The following is a 20,791-nucleotide window of genomic DNA, read 5'->3' on the forward strand; positions in this document are numbered from 1 at the left end:
GGGGCAGCAGAACAGGCTCCATGCGGCACTGCCGCTTTGAAGTACCCTCTCTTCCCCCTGTTTGCTGCTTTTATCTGATAGAATGGGGGGGGGGGTGGAGAGAATTGACTAGCCCAGTGTCTCTCAACCAGTGGTAGAGGACCGTTAGGGGTACTTGAGAGAAGTGGGGGGGGGGGCATCAACACAACTGAAATTTGGAGAAAACTGAATTTATATTTTAAGTTTTACAGCATTTTATTATTTTTGTACTTTTCACACCCAAAAATTCAATCACCCGCTTGGCTACCCTTAAGTTGTTTAAACAAATGTGTTGCAATGGTAGAAAAAATTTTGTGTGTCTGAAAACTGTAGGTACTGGGGGTACTTATAATTTTTTTTAAAAAAGGGGGTACTTTATTAAAAAAGGTTCAGAAACACTGGACTAATGGCCTCAACTATCTGACAAGTATTTGCTTATCAGATAATCAACTAGTCGAGTAGAGTGGTGAGCATAGCTGCCTTCCAAGCAGTTGACCTGAGTTAGATTCTCAGCTAATGCAATGCAGTAAGGGAGTGTCCAATGCCCTGAAGGTGGTTTGAGGGGAGGGATAGCTCAGTGTTTAGAGCATTGACCTGCTAAACCTAAGGTTGTGAGTTTAATTGTTGAGGGGCCATTCTCTCAATTGTTGATCTGGAGCAAATCTGTCAGGGATGGAACTTGGTCCTGCCATGAGGGCAGGGGACTGGACTCACTGACCTCTCAAGATCCCTTCCAGTTCTAATGTTATAGTTAGAATCCCCTTTGAATGTAGTTCTGCTGCTATACGCTAGAGGTTGTGTCAATGTAACAAACTTGGACTAGACCAGCCTCTGCCCTAACTTCCACAACCCCACCAGGCAATTTTTCCAGTGTCTAACCACCCTGAGAGGTACTAAGTTTTTCCCAACATCCAGCCTAAACCTCCCTTGCCCATTGCTTCTTGTCCTGTCCTCAGAAGCCAAGGAGAACAATTTTTCTCCCTCCTCTTTGTAACACCCTTTTAGATACCTGAAAACTGCTCTCATGTCCCCTCTCAGTCTTCTTCTTTCTAAACTAAACAAGCCCAATTCGTTCAGTCTTCTCTCATAACTCATGTTCTCATAACTCAGCCTGGACCATTATACACGAGAGATCCGTTTCCTGGACACCACAGTACAAATCACCAATGGTAAATTAGACACCACCCTCTACAGAAAACCCACTGATTTATACAGTTACCTACATCCTTCCAGCTCCCATCCAGCACACACCATACAATCCATCATCTATAGCCAAGCCCATCGATACAACCGCATCTGCTCTAATCCCACTGACAGAGATCAGAAACTTCAGGATCTCTACCAAGCATTTATAAACCTCAACTACCCACCCGGAGAAATAAAAAAGCAAATTGAAAGAGCCAGACAAATACCTAGAAACCATCTACTTCAAGATAGACCCAAGAAAACCAACAATAGAACACCACTTGTCATCACCTACAGCCCCCAACTTAAACCTGTCCAACACATTATCAATAAACTACAGCCTATACTGGAACAGGACACTAAACTCCGAGAGGCTCTGGGAGACAGACCCATAGTCTCCTTTCACACAGCGCATGAGCCGTGGTGCTAAGGCGCATGCGCAGGGCCTTAGGACGCTGGGGGCCCGGGGCAGCCGCCCGCTCGCCCTGCCCTAAATCCGCCGCTGTTGTCACTCGTGTAGTGTTTGAGCGTGTGTCTTTCGGCTCCCAGTCGGTGTGAGGTTGTGCATTTGTGTGTAGTTCCATTAGGTAGACTGTGTTAACGTGGGTCAGCGGTGTGTTGTGTTGTTCTGTGCGTTATGCTGTGTGGGTGATCGTGTGTCTTCTCTGGTTTGAGCTGCGTGGCCCATGGGCAATGGGACAGAATCGATCCAACGAAATCAAATGTTCTGGGCTAATACACAGTTCCCTTCAATGCTCTGAAGAGGGTTTATGTAGCAAACGCCGGGCCCTAAGGGAGGGGAGATTTTAAAGACCCACTGTGAATGCAGACAATGTCTCGTCACTTTGGCAATCGCTTTCAGAGCTCGCGTTTCGCAGAACAGGGAAAGCGATGGAAAAGCAGAGGATAATCCAGATGATGTAAATGTCTCTTTCCCCCCTCAGATTCCCCTCAATCGATCTACCTTGTGGGAGCGGAAAATGTATCGTTCTTACGGAGACAAATTGATCATTCAGGGTTATTGACATTTAGCAAAGGACAAACTAAACCGGATTTAGGGTTTGGTTGCCATGGGGAAAATGAACACGTTCGGGGAGGGGGTGTTATGCACCGATATATAGATGTGTGAAGAAGTGCTCTATAGCTTTGTATCGCGTACAACCTGTGCCCTTCGGGGTCTGCAGGTATTTGTACGTCACAGCAAAACACACGCGTGCTGCAGACTATACCTGCAAGAAGGAACGGAGGGATTTGCGTTAGTGTAGTCATAATGTAGCTCAGGGGGATTCGGGATCGAGATTTGGATGTTCATTAAAGACTGGTCACTTCCATTGGTATTCAAAACGATCTTCTCGGTAGAGGAAACAGATCCCGTTTTCAGCCCCCAAAGGAAATTGTGCTGCTAACCCATTCGCCTCTCCTCCCGTCCCGGGGTCTCAGCTCTGCGCATCTGGAATGGTGTTTTGCTTTGTTATGGGTCCCCGGCTGGCAAGAGCATTTTTTAAAGTCTTGAAACCAGGTGATAGTTTCATTCGTACCTATTTTGTGGGACTCCGTCTCCGAGGGTAAATAAAGCATCGTGCGGAGCTAAGCCCCGTCGCTTTACTAGCTGCCTTCCAGGTTCGTTTCCATTCTTTAAATTCACCTTTGGATCTACCCATGTCCGAAGCGCTGAATGACGATCGAGCCTCTTGGAAACCCGTAGCATTCATGTGGATTGCGGGGGGACGGGAAATATCTCTCTGTTTAAACCGAAGAGAGGAATTTCCAACTAGACATGAAAGTTCGCCCTTCTTTCCAGGCGAATGTAGCCCAACAACGGCACCGGGTGTAAGAGGGGATCGCTCATAAATTAACTTCAGCCACTCCCGGCCGTGATGGGATGGGCTTGTTTTCGTTATTTATGGCCGGCGGTTGTACCGCTAGGTCTCCCAGGTCTTTTATTTGAGGCTCGTGTCATTTGGGGGTATGAGTGTGTGTGCGCGCGCGCGCATTTCAAGTTGCAGACCTGTATCCGTGTGTGGCCGAGAGCATGTGTCATGTGGGTTTCGATGTGTGCTTCTGTCTGTGTGCTGTGAGTGACTCAGGGGTTGTGTTCACATGTATATCGTTTCCACCCGTGTGTTGTGAGAGAGTGGGCGTTATTAGCTTCCCTCTCTGTGTGGGACGAATTTGTGTTCGTTGTGCGTCCTCATGCGTGTGGTGTCTGAGCGTTTGTGTCCTTCGGCTCCCAGGCGGTGTGAAGTTTTGCCTTTGAGAGGAGTTCCATAGGTAGACTGTGTTAACGTGGGTCAGCGGTGTGTTGTGTTGGTCTGTGCGTGATGCGGCGTGGGTGATTGTGCTTAGTCTCTGTGTTAAGCTGCGTGGCCCATGGGCAATGGGACAGAATCGATCCAACGAAATCAAATGTTCTGGACTAATACACAGTTCCCTTCAATGCTCTGAAGAGGGTTTATCTAGCAAACGCCTGGCCCTGGTTGGGAGATTTTAGCAGGGCAAAAGACCCACTGTAGGGGTAGACGTCTCGTCACTTTGGCAATCGCTTTCAGAGCTCGCGTGTCTGAACAGGGAAAGCGATGGAAAACCAGAGGATAATCCAGATGGTGTAAATGTTTTCCCCCTCTCCCGCCCGATTCCCCTCAATCGATCTACTTTGTGGGAGCGGAAAAAGTATCGCTCTTACCGAGACGACTTGATCATTCTGGGTTATTGACATTTAGCAAAGGACAAACTAAACCGGATTTAGCGTTCTGTTTTCATGGGGGGGGGGGGGAGGAATGAACACGTTCGGAGGGGTGGGGCTATGCCTCGATATGTAGATGTGTGAAAAAGTGCTCTATAGCTTTGTATCGTGTACAATCCGTGCCCTTCGGGGTCTCCAGGTATTTGTGTGTCACAGCAAAACACACACGCGTGCTGCAGGCTATATCTGCAAGAAGGAACGGAGGGATTTATTTTAGTGTAGAAATAATGTAGCGCAGGGGGATTCGGGATCGAGATTTGGATGTTCATTAAAGACTGGTCACTTCCATTGGTATTCAAAACGATCTTCTCGGTAGAGGGAACAGATCCCGTTTTTAGCCCCCAAAGGAAATTGTGCTGCTAACCCATTCGCCTCTTCTCCCGTCCCGGGGTCTCAGCTCTGCGCATCTGGAATGGTGTTTTGCTTTGTTATGGGTCCCCGGCTGGCAAGAGCATTTTTTAAAGTCTTGAAACCAGGTGATAGTTTCATTCGTACCCATTTTGTGGGACTCCGTCTCTGAGGGTAAATAAATCATCGAGCGGAGCTAAAAACCCGTCGCTTTACTAGGTGCCTTCCAGGTTCGTTTCCATTCTTTAAATTCACTTTTGGATCTACCCATGTCTGAAGAAAAGCATGAATGACCGAGATGCGATCAGTGCACCCGCACGCTCATAGAATTCATGGGGGGGGGGGGGGGGGCGGGCGGGAGGACCGGATCTCTCAGTTTAAAAAAGAAGAGAGGAATTTCCAACTAGACATGAAAGTTCCCTCTTCTTTCCAGGCGAATGTGGCCTAAAAACGGCACCGGGTTTAAGCAGGGATCGCTTATAAATTAACTTCTTGGACTCTAGGCATTAGATCAATGGGATGACTTGGGAGGTTTGACCGATTTTTTTTTCACAGGGCGCACGCGTGTATGTACACACCCAGTGCAATAAAAACCCACTCTGTGATCCGGCACAAACAGAAGAAAAACGCTGCGGTTTCTTTCTTCCTCCTTCCCTTTTTTTTAAAGTGAACCTGCCTAATAAACCATTTTGTTAGTCTTTAAAATGCTACATGATTGGGGATTTTTTGTTTGTTTTACCAAGATCAGACGAACACGGCCATTTCTCTGTTACTTTCTGCCTTTTCAAGGGCAATGGACAAGGGCGCTCCGTATTCATTCATTTCTTTTCGAATAGTTTCATCTCCTCTCCCTCTGTCGCGCGTTGGGGGGGGGGAACAGAGGCTCAGGCACCCACTGGAATGAGAGAGGGAAAAAATCAGCGACTGTGTGTGTGTGGGGGGGGGTAGCTGCGGTGGGGAACAGATAATTTCTGTCGGCTTCAGGGGGGGGGGGGGGAGAAAGCGCTCCCCTCTCTCGTTCTTTGTTTAAACTCAATTCATGCGTCTAGTTTATCCCCCTCCCAGCCATCTTGCGGTGAGGGCGGAGGGGGGGGGGGCTGTTGAATTGTTTGGACTTCAGGGATCGTGTCTTCCGTTGACTCCCCGATGTTGTGCTGCCTCTGGAGTCAGCCCACGGGAACTTGGTTGCGGTGGGGCTGGAGGTCGGAGTCCCGGTGCCGGTGCGGGGACGCGCGCCCCGCAGCAGGTAGGAGCGGAGCGATCCAGTCACCGGAGGCCATAAAAGGGCCCCTCAGGCAGCATTTGGCCCCAGTTGCTTAAAAGCGCAGAGCAGGCGGGTGGGAAGAGCCCGCGCGTGGGCAGGGCCGGCTTTAGGAAGTGGGGGGGGGGGGGCAGTTCCATTCGAACAATTTCAACGGGGCCCCACTGCAATTTTGGTTGAGGAAAAAAAACCACAATCCCCCGCCAACACACACACACACCCTCCCTCCACACAGGGAATCCTGCGCTAATCTCACTTCTTGTGGCTCAGGCAGCCGAGGCACTCCTCCTCAGGGGCGGCAGATTTGTATAATTTGTATAATTAGCCACACTCCCTGACCCCCGTTAACTACGCCCCAACCCCCATTAGCTACACCCCCTGACCACATTAACCAGGTCTCTGGAGGCAACACGCTGGGGGCAAGATGGACACATGACCAGAAGTAAAAGGTGTCATGTCACCCCTCTGGAAGGACTTTTCCCACCATCCTCCTACCAACAGGGATTAGTTTGGCCCCCACCAAACCCCCCTCATGCAACTACCCTTCAATCGCGTTAACCCAACGTGTGTGACATTAACTCGGGGCGGAGAGGCTGGGGGAAGTATTCCCTCTAAGGCTATGTCTACACTCACAGCTTCTTATGCAAGAACCCTCAGAGCAGCCACACTGTCCACCTGCTCTTGTGCAAGGAAATTTACAGTACGACGTGGTAAGAGAGGGCATCTTGTGCAAGATCTACGCTCTTTTCTAACAGGTGTAAGCTCTCTTGTGCAGGAGCTCTTGCGCAAGAGGGCAGTGTGGATGCTCGGCAGGGATTTCTTGCACAAGAAACCCCTATGGCTAAAATGGCCATCGGAGCTTTCTTGCTCAAGAGAGCATCCACACTGCCATGGGAGCTCTTGCGCAAAAGCACAGCTCGCACATGGCAGTGAGGACTGTTCTTGCACAAGACTTCATGCACAAGAACCCTTGCGCAAGATGTTCTTGTGCAAGAAGCAGCCAGTGTAGACATAGCCTAAGAGTTTCCTCCCATGAGCAGAATGGATTTTGTGTTGCGCACCTGTACTGAATTCATGTGGCTTGTTTGAATGTGCCGCTGTGGCACCCACGTTATTATATATTTTATAAACCTTTCCCTTTTCTCTCTGCTGCCATGTCTCCTCCCCTTGCTCCATCAGCTCCCCTGGTGCCTGCTGCCTCCCAACTCCGCACCCTCCTCTGCTGTCTTGACTCCTGCCCTTCTCACTATCCTCATCCCTTCTGCGACCTGCCCCCCTCCACCAGCCCTTCTCTCCCCCCTGTGCCCACTCCTCCAGTAGCCCCACTCTGATCATGTGAGCTACCCTCCTCATCCCCTCTCCTAACTCCTCCCTCTACACATCTGCCCTGCCTCTCTCCTCTGGTGCTGGTCCCTCCCCTGCAGGTGTCTGCCCTTCTGCTTCACCCCCAGAATCCTCTGGCACCTGCACCTTCCCTTAGCCCTGCACCCTCCTGATGCCTCCCACTTCCCTCACTGCTCCTGCCCCCTTTGCCCTCTTTTTCCCTGATGCCCACCCCCTCACCACTCTCTGCCCCATTCCCCTCTTGCCCCTCTGTGCCCTCACATATGACTTGCTCCATCCCCACCTTCCTCATGCCCACCCCTTCTTTCAAGCCTTCTCCCAGCACACGCCTGGGCCAGGGGCGCCAAAGGGCCTCGGGCCAGCCCTTGTGGGGAGCCCATGGGTGCCGGGGAAATGGGTGATGCTCTGCTCACACATTCACCCAGGGTGCCATTTTTCCACGGGCTGGGTGAAAAACTTGCAACCCACATGGGGGAGGGGGGGTAGCAACATCCCCAAGCCCTCCCCTGGACAGGTGTAACCTCGTGTAGGCAACAGCATGGGGTGCCAGGTGGGAGCTAGTCTGCAAGGGGGAGCCAGTTTAAAAAGCAGCTCCCCTCATAGACTGACTACCTATTGCCCTGCACTGCTGCCTTTGATAGGAGGCAGCAGCATGGGGTGGCAGCAGCCCCTGTCCAGAGTAGGGGGTCTGAGTGACACAAGCCAGAACTGAGCCAGGCTGCCTGCCAGTCCAGCTCCTAATACACTTTACATGCAGAGCTGCAGTGGGGTAGGTCCAAGCTACTGGCCAGCCTGCTAAAAAGTGTGCTGGCAGGGGAAAGGAATGGGAGTAGTCTATAGCACTAACCAATAAGCTTTGCTTATTAATTGGTTCATTGATTATACTACTTTGGCACTGGGATGGCTGTATTCCGGTGTGCGGGCACCACCTCCTCAACCACAAGGTAGTTGGCTATCGCTATAATCCACAAGGTAACCCTTGTCTCCGGGAAACCCCTGAGTCCATAAGCAGCCCTGTTCACCAGGTAGCATGGCCTAATGGCCCAAGTCAACAAGGAACCCCCAGTTCAGAGTAGTAGGACACACTGGTCAGCATCAATGAGGAGCCCTCAGCTGAGGGCAATAGGTATCCCTAGCCAGAGCCAATAAGGTTGGGGCTAATGGTAGGGAGACCCAGACCAACCCTGCTCCTCTGGATCCCAAACTGGAGCCTATGAGCAGCAGCACCACCTGACACTCCCTCAGTGGAGAATCCAGCCAAAATGCATCAATTCTACCTGGGTGAGAGGTAGATTCCTGCACCCTCCCTGGATTACTTCCTACTGCTTCTGTCAGCTCAACATCCCATGTAGTTCTTGGGTCTTCTGGGTCTCTAGAAGCAGTGGGAACTCTGTGTGTGTGTGGGGGGGGGGGGGTGCATTGCAGCAGTCTCCAGTTCCCAATGCCAGGGTTACTGGCTGCAGGTACTCCAGCTGGAGGCTTTTCCTCTCCACTGGCCAGCCCAGATTCAGCTACTCTGCTCTCTTTTATACTGCCCCAGAATTTGGAGCATGCCCAATCTGGGAGAGGGGGTGGGACTTCCTCTGCCCATACGACTTTAATCTCACCTGTTAACAGTGCAGGGTATGTCCATGCCCTCACACTCACTTTTTCAAGAAGGTTTGAGAATGATACATGGTTGTATGGAAATGTTACAGAGATTTATTCACAAGTTCAGCTCAGAGACTGGCTAAATGAGAGTTGCACTGTTTCATATTTACCCCCATCTTCAGTGTACGCATGCCCTATGAGAATGGTCTCCTCTTCCATCACCTTCCCCAAATGTGTCTCTCTATATAGAGTCAAACAAAAAAAAGCAGTTATGTAGCACTTTAAAGACTAACAAGATGGTTTATTAAGTGATGAGTTTGCGTGGGGAAGATCCACTTCTTCAGATCATCTTCCAGGATGAAGATGCATTTACCTGGCAGTAAAACAAACAAACAAAAGCTGTTATGTAGCACTTTAAAGACTAACAACTTTAGTCTTTAAAGAGCTATATGATGGCTTTTGTTTTTCCAAGATCAGACTAAAACCCTGTCTGTAGGACTCTATCTACCTAACAGTGGATGACAGTGCAAACAACGCTTTGTCTGTGTCTAGACTGGCAAGTTTTTTTGCTGAAAAACTTGCCAGCTGTCTACACTGGCTGCTTGAATTTCCACAAGAACACTGACTTCCTACTGTCTGAAATGAGTGCTTCTTGCGGAAATACTATGCTGCTCCCATTCGGGCAAAAGTCCTTTTGCACAAAGCTTTTGCGCAAAAGGGCCAGTGTAGACAGCTCAGATTTGTTTTGAGCAAAAAAGCCCCAATCGTGAAAATGGTGATCGGGGCTTTTTTGTGGAAAAGCGCGTCTAGATTGGCACAGACGCTTTTCCGCAAAAAGTGCTTTTGCAGAAAAGCGTCCGTGCCAATCTAGACGCTCTTTTCCGCAAATACTTTTAACAGAAAAGTTTTCCGTTAAAAGCATTTGCGGAAAATCATGCCAGTGTAGACGTAGCCTTTGTGTAGATTCCTATGTCAGGAAGGATACTATCAATTATTTTGATTCTTATCTGCTTTGTTTTAACTACCCAGTCGTCAGATACTTACTGAATCCTTCTACCTGCCTGAATTTTCTATACCCTCTGCTCCCCGTCACCCACTCCCTCCTCTTTTTTCCTCCTCGCCCCCTTCTCTCCCATTTATTTTGAGTTTTCATATCCTGAACTCATAACTCCTGCCATCTGAAGAAGTGGGCTGTGCCCACGAAAGCTCATGAGCCCATCTACATGTTTTGTTAGTCTATAAAGCGCTACCAGATCATTTGCTGATTTTTTTCTGTACGGACTAACTCGGCTACCCCCTGAAGCACCAATAAAATTGATTCTTTCAGCTATTGTACAGCAGAGCCCCATTTATTGCGTCGAATTGGACCTGGGGCCGGATCAGATTCACACAAATGCAGCTAATCAAAAGAATGGAAAAGCGCCAGGCTACAGCGCCACCCAGTGGTCACATCAAAGTGCCTCACAACGGACAGAGATCACTCCCCTCACTAGGCTGGTGTAAAGCACCCTTGTCCAGCTCTGAATGTGCCCGCACGAGGGAGATTGTGTTTCTGCTGCTCCCTCATGCAAACCAGCCCCTGCTCAGTAGCACTACCGCCCTGACATCGCACAGATGAATCAGGTGCGAGTTAAAGAGGCAGAGAGACGCCTCCCCTCATGGCAAAGGACTCTCGGATATTTGGCCTGCGGGTACCAGTGAGATGGCACCAAATGTAACTCCTGGCTAACTGGCTCCCGTAATCCATGCAGTGAATGGCTGTCGGTGCAGGGCGCCATGGGGCTGCTGGTTCCTTTAATTTAATTTAAGAGCCAAGAGCCCATGGAAGGCAGGTGACTGCCCAGCACCTGCCCTTGATAAAGGCCCCCAGGACTCAGAGGCCAGGAGGTGCCCTTGGGGACAGGGGGTCTCTGCTGCTCCAGTAGATGACCCAGAGTCTGTGAAACTCCTTAAGCTGCCAGGTGACCTGACAGAGTAGAAAATAAGACTCCAGCTTAGCCAATTAGCTGGACTCTGAGGGGCGGGAGTCTGAAGGTTCCCCCAGCTGGCCCAGGGCTGGCTCAGGTCACCAGTGGGGATCACTCTCAGAGCCCCCTTCCTGCCCCATCCCTTTGTGAGGTTTCTCAAGCGATCTCTCTCCTGCCATCCATCGCCACCCTCTGACAAACGGGGGCTGGGGACGCCATCCCTTACCCATCCTGGCTAATAGCCATGGACGGACCTAACCTCCCTGAATGGCTTCTAGCTCTCTTTTTAACCCTGTTACAGTCCTCGCTTTGCCCACCTCCGGAATCGACAGCTAGTGGGCAAGCCCCGCCCCCCCTCCCAGCACCGCACCAATCCCAGGGCTGGCAGCGACTAGGTGTGCCCGCCTCTCCGCGTTAGCCGCTGTCGGGCTGCGTCCTGGTTTGGAGGGTTCGCTCCCCGCTGCCGAGGGACTGGTGAGCTGGGGGGAGAGTCCGCGTTGGGGGGCTGCGGGGCGCCACGAGGGCAGGGGAGGAATTGCGGCTGGAAGACGGGCGGTGCTGGGGAAGGGCAGGCGAGGGGATCACGCGGACCCCAGGATAATGGGGGGAATTTGCTTCTCCCCGGGGCTGGGACCGAGCTGTTGGGAGCGGAGCTCCGCTTGGAGCGGGTGTGGCCTGGGGGGCAGCCCCTCGGGAAGGGAGGGGGCGAGACACAGCACGCCCGGCCGGGGGCTCGGCCCCAGCTGTCTCCCCCCCGCGGCGGGCTGGGCGCCGCTCCGAGCCGGGTCCGGGCGAGCGAGGGCGAACGCGCTGCCCTGTGGCTGCCGCTCCAGCAATGGGAGCCCGGGTGAAGCAGGCTGGGGCGGCACCAATAGCAAAGAACATGGTGGCTGCTGCTGTCTGCGCGGTCCCTGTCTGAAAGCTGCAGCCAGATCCCGTCGCTGTAGAGCACACGGCGCGGGGCTGCAGTTGAGCAGCCGGGTTCTGGCGGGGGAGGGGAGCAGATCTCAGCTCCCTGCCTGAGTCACTGAAGCACCCAGCTCCGATCAGCCCCGGAGCCAGGCGGAGAGCTGGAGTAGATGCTGGAGCCCGTCAAACGTGCGCTACAGGCGCCCCCGCCCCCTCCACAGAGTCTCTGAGCTTCCCTTTCTGTTCATTTTAAACCTTCCGAAATGAGTCAGGACTCAGAAGATGATTTAAAATATTTCCCCTCTTCATCTTCTGAATTCTGAGTCTCCAGGGTGGAACCAGGTCACATTTTCAGACGTGTCTCTGCATCCTCAAAGGCTGGAAATATTCCTTAACTTTAAAAAAAATGAAAACACTGATCTGCCCTGATTGTTTGCCCTCAGGAGTTGGGCTTTGAAAAACACCAACTTTCCTAACATCAAGGGGGGCAAAAGCGAGTGAGACTTTCCCAGCAGTCTGGGGATTTAGAAACACCACGATCCCTATCGCAGCAGTGCCTGGGTGACCCATCTGGCATTGCAGCCCTGGGCTATGCGTACACTGGCACTTCTCGCACAAGAACACGTCCACACTGCCATGTGCGAGATGTGCTTTTGTGCAATAGCAACCATGGCAGTGTGGATGCTCTCTTGAGCAAGAAAGCTCTGATGGCCATTTTAGCCATATGGGTTTCTTGTGCAAGAAACCCTGCCGTCCGTCCACACTATCCTCTTGTGCAAGAGAGCTTACACCTGTTAGAAAAGGGCATAGCTCTTGCACAAGAAGCCCTCCCCTACCACACTTTTTTGTAAATCTTCTTGTGCAAGAGCGGGTGGGCAGTGTGGACGCTCTGCGGAAGAACGGCCTTTCTTGCAGAAGAACCCACAAGTGTAGACATACCCCTGGTGAACACTAATCTTCCTTTTAATTTGAACTAAAGATGTGTCTAAATAGTCCGAATCCCAGTGGAACAGCTACTCCCCCCTCCCCCCACCACACTGAAAGGTGTTTGGAGGAGGAGGGGAAGCTCTCCAAACCTGCAGTTCTTTCTTGATCATGTTTTTTCTTAGTGGCAAATACAGCCTCACTCAACCTCCTCCCCCCCCCTCCCCCCCCAGCATTTACCTCTGTGGAGAGGGAAATCTCTTAGACATACAATTTCCCTTGGGATGAGGTGGGGAAGATAAATGGGAGGGAGCAGTTTGTTCCTCTCCCTCTTGCCCAGGTGAAGGGATGAAGGACCCATCCGGCTTGGGAAAGCAAATAAACAACTGACCATGTCCAGTGGTAGTTGTTGCTCTAGTTGCTGCTGGTCTGTATGTTGTGGTGGGCGAGTTACTGTTCCACTTTGTGACTAGAAGAAGGATGGTCCCCAGGAGCACACATCTTAAATCCACCTCTGGGAGAGAGCTGTGTAGCTGGTAGACCACAGATGCCTGGATTCTGTTCCTACAACTGCTACTGACTGTGGTATGTGTTGGGTATTGTCTGTCTGTGCCTTAATTTGATCCTTTCTGCCATGACTGTAGCAAGCTCATGCAAAACCCCTTGAAATCTGTGGAGAACAGGTTCTGTGCAAGTGCAAAGAATCGATAGTCCATTAGGGTTTGCAGAGTCCTTGGAATTACATAAAGCTACTTGATTGAGCAGGGGGATGCAGTGGCGTGCAGTGGAGGCTCTCAGTATTGAACTAGGGTTTGCAAAGTCGCTGGGATGTGTTGTGTCATACCCACACCCAGTGGAGACTCTCAGTATTGCAAGAAAATTAAAAAAAAGAAATAGTATAGTAAAGTGTATCATGTATCTCAACCAGAGGATCCAGTACCCTCAGGGATACTCGGGAGAAGTCTAGGGGGTATGTCAAAACAGCTGAAATTTGGAGAAAACTGAATTTATTTTATAACACTTTATTATTTTTGTACTTTTTACCCCCCAAAATTTCATTGCCTGCCCAGCTACAATTAAGTTGTTTAAACAGATGTGTTGCAATGGCAGAAAAAAAAATTGTGTGCCTGAAAATGGTAGGTACTGTCTGTGTGTGTGGGGGGGGAGAGGTTACTTGTACTATTTATTTGTTTTTAGAAAAGGGGTACTTTATTAAAAAGGTTGAGAAACACGAGTGCTTTTCCTGAAAAACTATGCTGCTCCTGTTCAGGCAAAAGTCTTTTTCCAAAAGACTTTTGCACAAAAGGGCCAGTGTAGACAGCACAGTACTGTTTTCCACAAAAAAACCCCAATTGTGAAAAAAGCGATCAGAATTTGCTGCCTCCTCTTTGGAGGGGTTTAAAATGATGAAAGGAGGCAAATTGCAGCGGGGGGGGGGTTCATGGTCTGAGCAGGGGGCAGAAATTTACCAGCTGGAGGGATCAAGCTACTGCAGGTAGCGTCAGAAGAGGGGCTAAAGGGGAAAAATCGGGGGTGGGGGTGGTAGCCGGGGTTAAGTCCGGGGGTTAGTCTTTAAAGACTAACAAGATGGTTTATTAGGTGATGAGCTTTCGTGGGCCAGACCCACTTCCTCAGATCAAATAGTGGAAGAAAATAGTCACAACCATATATACCAAAGGATACAATTAAAAAAAATGAACACATATGAAAAGGACAAATCACATTTCAGAACAGAAGGGAGATGCGGGGGGGAGGGAGGGGGAGGGGGAGGAAGGTGAATGCCTGTGAGTTAATGATATTAGAGGTGGGGAAGGGGAAATGTCTGTGAGTTAATGGTATTAGAGGTGGGAAGCTATCTTTGTAATGGGTAAGGTAGTTGGGGTCTTTGTTCAGCCCCCCCACGGAGAGTGTCAAATTTTAGCATGAATGCCAGTTCAGAGGATTCCCTTTCAAGTGCAGATTTGAAAGTCTTCTGAAGTAGGATGCAGGTGATTAGGTCGTTGAGACAGTGTCCTTTCTGGTTGAAATGGCAAGAAACTGTTTTTTCTTTGTGATCCTGTCTAATGTCTGTTTTGTGGGCATTGATCCTTTGGCGAAGTGTCTGAGATGTTTGTCCAATGTACATAGCAGACGGACACTTTCGGCACATGATAGCATAGATTATATTTCTGGAGGCACAGGAATATGTGTTCTTGATCTTATATAACTCACTTGGTTAGGCCCAATAATGGTGTCAGCAGAGTGAATATGTGGACAAAGCTGGCAACGGGGTTTGTTGCAAGGGAAAGTACCAGGGTTGGTATTAGTGTGGTATGTCCTGTGGTTGTTGGTAAGAATTATCTTGAGGTTAGGTGGTTGTCTATAGGAGACTATGGGTCTGTCTCCCAGAGCTTCTTGGAGTTTAGTGTCCTGTTCCAGTATAGGCTGTAATTTATTGATAATGTGTTGGACAGGTTTAAGTTGGGAGCTGTAGGGGATGACAAGTGCTGTTCTATTGTTGGTTTTCTTGGGTCTGTCTTGTAATAGATGGTTTCTAGGTATTCGTTTGGCTCTTTCAATTTGCTTTTTTATTTCTCTGGGTGGGTAGCTGAGGTTTATAAATGCTTGGCAGAGATCCTGAAGTTTCTGGATCCAGCAATCCCCTGCCCCAGGGCAGAGCCCTCATCCCACACCCAAACTCCCCTAGCCTGCACCCCTCCTGCACCCAAACTCCATCCCAGAGACTGCACCCCAAACAGGTTAACCTTTTGTGGGCCCTCATGGAGGCAATGGGGACATGGGGCAGAGTCCTCAGAGCAGTGGTCTCCAAACTTTTTAAGCACGAGATCACTTTCTGAATTTAAGTGCAATCCAAGATCTACCTCATATATAAATACCCTGGCCCCGCTTCCTTCCTACCCCTTCTCCAAGGCCCCGCCCCTGCTCCCTCTATTCTCCCTCTCTTGCCCATCCTCACTCACTTTCATCAGCCTGGGACAGAGGGTTGGGGTCGCAGGCTCTGGTCTTGGATGAAGGGATCTGTAGTGCGAGAATGGCTCTGAGCTGTTCTTGGGGCAGGCAGGTGGATGTAGGAGGGGGTTCTAGGTGCAGGCTTTGGGAGGGTGTTTGGATGCAGGGGTGCTCAGAGCTAGGATAAGGGCTCGGGTACAGGAGGGGGTTCATGACTGGGGTAGGAGTTTGGGATGTGGGCTCCATTTGGGCGCTGCTGGTGGCTCCTGGGTGGTGGTGCTGTGGGGCTAAGGCAGGCTCACTCGTGCCCTGGCCCTGAACCACTCCCTAAAGCAGCCAGCAAACTCCATCCCTAGTCTTGTCGTGCCCCCTCTCTGCTCTGTGGAGAAAGGAGAAAGAACGGGAGAGGGAGAGACCTGACATCAGCACCCCTCTTTTCCCTCCCCTGCCCTGCACAGAAAGCAGGGGACTCTCAGGGGGAGCGGAAGCTCCAAGGCAAAGGGTAGGGGATGCGCAGCAATGGGGGGAGGGGCAGCTGAAGTGCTGGCACTTGACAGCCTCTTGGCCAAACCCATCAGGATCACCTGTCAGAGGCTCCAAGATCGACCAGTAGATCCCGAACTACTGGCTGGTGACCACTGGTCTAAACTACAAGATTTCTCAGCAAAAGACATGCTAATGAGGGACTCATTTGCATGAGTTGCAATCTTATTTGCATATTTTCTGCTGCTCAGTTTTTGCGCTACGGGTTTTTGCACAAAAACCAGCAGTGTGGATGTTTTCTTTTTGTGTAAAAACCCCTTTTCCCGCAAGATCGGTATACCTTCTTTTTTGGGGCATAAGGATCTTGTGGAAAAAGGGGGGTTTGCGCAAAAAATCCCCGTCCATGCTGCTTGTTTTTGTGCAAAAACCTCTAGCGCAAAAGCGGATCAGCAGAAAATAATCCAATAAGATCACAACTCATGCAAATTAGTCCCTCATTAGCATATTTTTTGCCAAGAAAACTCGTAGTGTAGACGTAACCATTGGTTTTTCCTAACCTGTGAGGAAAGAATTTAATTTTTATGAAGCAGGGGAAAGTTGGTCATTGGAGCATTTAGGTTCTCCCTTGCCTGCGTACTTCATACCACAGGATAATAAGACACACTGATCGCCTCCTTCTGAAACCTGAACACCCTGGAGAGGGGCACCCTCAGCGTTGAAGTACAGGCAGTCCCCGGGTTACGTACAAGATAGGGACTGTAGGTTTGTTCTTAAGTTGAATTTGTATGTAAGTTGGAACTGGTACATATTGTAGGGGAAACTCTAGCCAAACATTTCTCCAGAGCTCAGTTTTATTCTCCCACACCTCACTTCCCTCAGTCCTTTAGTCTCAAGCTGAGGTGTCTGCTGAGAAAAGCCGCTCCGCGTCTCTCTGGCCTGCTGGGGGGCGCGCTAGCTTCACATCTCCCTGGTTTGCTGGGGGGAAGCAGCTAGTGCAGGGTTGCCTCAGCCCGTTTGTAAGTAGGGGTCCGATGTAAGTCGGATCCATGTAACCCGGGGACTGCCTGTAATGTTAGAGCAACACTGAATAATACAGAGAAAAGGTTTAATATTTGAGAGGGTGGGAGAGCCAGATCTGAGACTTAGGGACAAGTCAACTCTGAGGAGAAATTTGCCAGTGAGGATTAATGGCTTCCTTTGCCTTCCCTCATCCGCTCACCCCAATGGTTTCCCTCAAAGAGGAAGTGGCTACAGTTGAAAATGGAATGGGAAATATGTCTTTCTCCATATTCAAGTACAAAATCCAGAAGGGGGAAAATCTAAAGGTATGTTTGAACTAGGGAGGCAAATGAAGCATACCGAAGTTGCTAATGAAGGGCGGGATTTAAATATCCCACGCTTGATTAGCATATTTGCGTCTGTGCAATGAGGAGTAACAGTTAATTTGAGGGAAGGGTTTTGGATTGGACTACCGCGTCTACACGCAGTGAGTTAATTTGGGCTACCGGCTTTTTAAAATGGCAACCGGACGCAAATATGCTAATCAAGCGTGGGATATTTAAATCCCGCCCTTCATTAGCAACTTCAGTATGCTTCATTTGCCTCCCTACTTCGAATTAGGGGCAAGTGTAGACATACCCTGAAGGAACTTTAGATCAGTCCTGGATCATTTAGAGGGAAAGAGGGACCAGGCCTTCTTCCATTTTCTTCTTAAAGTATCATCCAGACAATGGGAAGCAAATCATTCCGGACCAGATTTTTGAGGTGTTATGTTGGAAAGTCAGATTGGTGCCTAGAAGAGCCTGAGCAACCAATTCCCATTTAATGAATGGACTTAGGCACATAGACCCAGATCTGCAAAGGTATTTAGGCTCCTACCAGCCGTTGATTTCAGTGGTGATTGGGAGACCAAAACCTTTGTGGATCTGGACATTGGACACTTTCAAAAGCCCCTAGTCTCCTATTTGTAAGTGCTCAAAAATCTTTACAAATCTGGCCCTTTATACTTAATTATCAAGTGGTACTGTATTTAAGATTTCCTCAAATCTGAAAATCTTCCTCTCTCATTATCAGCTGCAGAAATTATCCAATAATCATCTTTTCCCTTAGTTACAAGGAATTAAATTCCTTCCTTTTTATTAAACAGGTGGAGATTTTCTCTCTCATGATCAAATATGGGTATAAAAGCCTTTCCAATTGGTCCTTTCATGAATAGCATTGAACATTGATTTCAAATCTCTCCAATTTTGCCCCATTCTCTTTAATGACCAATCTGAAATTTCTTCAGAGATTGACACTTTTCTATTTTTAGATATTATCCTAAAACCCGCTTAAACTTTTTTCCCTTTTCTCTGTAATTCTCAAACATGGATAGTTTGGGAGCTGACCACAGTAAGTCCTGAGACTTCTGCTTTTGGTAGGAAACAGCTGCCCTGCATAATTTCCCCACATACTGGATGTGAGGGTGTGTTACAGGTTAAACTGCTTATGACCAACCACCCGATCTGATTAAATTCCTTCTTCTCCTTCAGTTCTTAGTTATTGATCTGAAATACTTTCTGCCTAGTATCTTTTCCATCTAATGTCCAAAAACTCATCTAAAATGCCCTTGGCCCCTTTTCTCACTAATAATCAAATACTGACATAAAATCATCTCCGATTTGATTCCATTTCCTCTCTAATCCATGAATGTTGATCTGTAACCCCTTCAACAATCACTTTTCTCACTATGTCTTTAATTTATATCTATAGATATAGAGTCGAGATTTGTGCATCTGTGACACCGTCTGTGTGTCTGTCTGCAAGTCTGTCTGTACAGCAACTCCTCCTAAACAGTAAGAGGTAGAGCCACCAGATTTGTTACACTGCGGCAGCTTCCTCTTACCCTATCTTAAAGCAAGTTCAGGGTTTCTTTGTGCCCGGAAAATAGGGAGTGTCAGGACCAGAATTGTTTTCCACTATAACATGGAGGGGGAGGACACAGAAAGGAGGGACATGATACCAAGAGTGGCCACAGAGGGGCAGTGAGCCCGCAAGGAACAGCTATATTGCAAAGAGACCACTGGGGCAGCCTCACCACCAAGAAAGTAGCCAGTAAGGCTGGGGCTCCACCATCTGGCCTGCCACCAGACCAGGTAAGTAGCCCCCCGGCCACTGGCCTCCCCTACCAGGGATTCCCTCAGCCAGATTTAGACAATGTATTTTATTACATCTTGAAACATTCACGATTAAAAGTTCAAATTATATTCAAACTATCTAAGTCCCTACCTCTGTTTTGCAGAAGTGAAATGTTCCTTACAGCAGGTACAAATAAGGTAGAAATACGTGCGCCCATTTTAAACCAAGCCCCATAATGAAGTCCGTGCTGCACGTGCGCCTACATAAAATAGAGAGAGAGAGATGCTCATGCATCGTGCACAGCGAGTTAACAGCCGTTTCGATCGTTTTAAGTGTGTTAATGATCTGAAAGTGGTGGAATGTGGTTTGAGCTAAAATTTTAAAATGAATTTGGATTTGTTTTCTTATGTTATAATTAGGTATGTTTTTTAATATTTATTTTTATGTGTATTAAAGTAAGAGATAGGAATGAGGTGTGTGTCTCCCCCATTTTTTTTCCTGCTTCTCACCTGGAGGCCACATCAGTGAGGATTGGGTGTTTGTTTGTTTTTCCTTTTTACATGGGCACCACATCAGCCCCCAACTGATTTTTCTGTGGGTCAATGACAGGGCCAGCATGATTATTTGCAGGGCCTAGTTTGAATATATGGATTGGGGCCTATTTGTATACAGGCAGTCCCCGGGTTACATGGATCCGACTTACATCGGATCCCTACTTACAAACGGGGTGAGACAACCCTGCACTCGCTGCTTCCCCCCAGCAGACCAGGGAGACGCAAAGCTAGCGCCCCCCCCCCTCCCCCCAGCAGACCAGGGAGACGTGGAGCGGTTTTTCTCAACAGACACCTCAGCTTGAGAATAAAGGACTGAGGGAAGTGAGGTGTGGGAGAATAAAACTGAGCTCTGGAGAAATGTTTGGCTAGAGTTTCCCCTACAATATGTACCAGTTCCGACTTACATACAGATTCAACTTAAGAACAAACCTACAGTCCCTATCTTGTACGTAACCCGGGGACTGCCTGTATATATTTCATTCCTATCTCTTATTTTAATACAGATAAAAACAGATCAAGTTTTGCTCCTTGGCAGATCTTTTGTGACATAACCTTACTGATATAAAATCTACCCAGATTTTCCTTCCTTCCTTTCCCCATCCACTCTATCTATCTAATCAAAGCGTATCTGTCTGCAAATCCATTTGTTCAAAAATTCCTCAATGGTAAGAGGTAGGGCCACCAAATTTGATTGCAGCTTCCTCTTATCCTAACGTCAAGCAAGGCCAGGGTTTGGCTGGGCCAGGAAAGTGGGAAGGTCCAGGAAAAGGTCTGTTTTCCAGAGCATGGGAAGAGAGGGGCTGCTGTTTGGAGGGACGTGATATGAAAGTGGCCACTAGAGGGCAGTGATCCTAGGGGAGAACTAGCCTGCAGAATGACCACTAGGATAGCTGCACCACCAAAGGAATGGCCAGCAGGGCTGGGGCTCAGCCATCTTCTTGTCTGCCAGCACATCAGATTAGTTCCCCTCCCTCCTGAGCCTTGGCTGCAGAGCCAGAGTCGGGGGAGAGAACAGGGAGAGAACAGACCCTGGCTGGGAGGGGGCAGGGAACTTGGAGGTAGAAAGAACAGGCCCTTGCAGGGCCGGCTGTGGGAGAGAGAACAGGCCCCCAGCCTCCTTCACCCCCCTCCCCCCCCCATCCTCAAGTCCCTGCCCTGCAGGACCCAGACAATGCCGGGTAAGTCGGCTAGTGATCAGATATTGATCTAAACCCACTGGGGATGTGACCATTTGTGTGTTCAGGGGAACGTGTCACCTCTGACACATTTACATGCTGGGGGGGAGGTGGCTCAGTAGGAGCAGGGATGCCTGGGGAGCTCTGGCCTGCCCCCCTTCTCCCTCTTCCCCCCTGCCCTCGCGCTGCTGCCGCTGCACAGGAAGTCCCAAGGTGAAATGACT

At 49.4% G+C, this 20,791-nt stretch overlaps 1 protein-coding gene across 1 annotated transcript in view; it reads right to left on the reverse strand.

Moving 5' to 3' along the window:
• Positions 1 to 20,791, reverse strand: part of LOC149522210 (C-type lectin domain family 2 member D-like) — a 241,450-nt gene that overhangs the window by 199,786 nt on the left and 20,873 nt on the right. The window lies entirely within an intron of this gene.

This window comes from Pelodiscus sinensis, chromosome 19, assembly GCF_052426305.1.
Source record: "Pelodiscus sinensis isolate ZL-2025 chromosome 19, ASM5242630v1, whole genome shotgun sequence".
Taxonomy (NCBI): Eukaryota; Metazoa; Chordata; order Testudines; family Trionychidae; genus Pelodiscus; species Pelodiscus sinensis.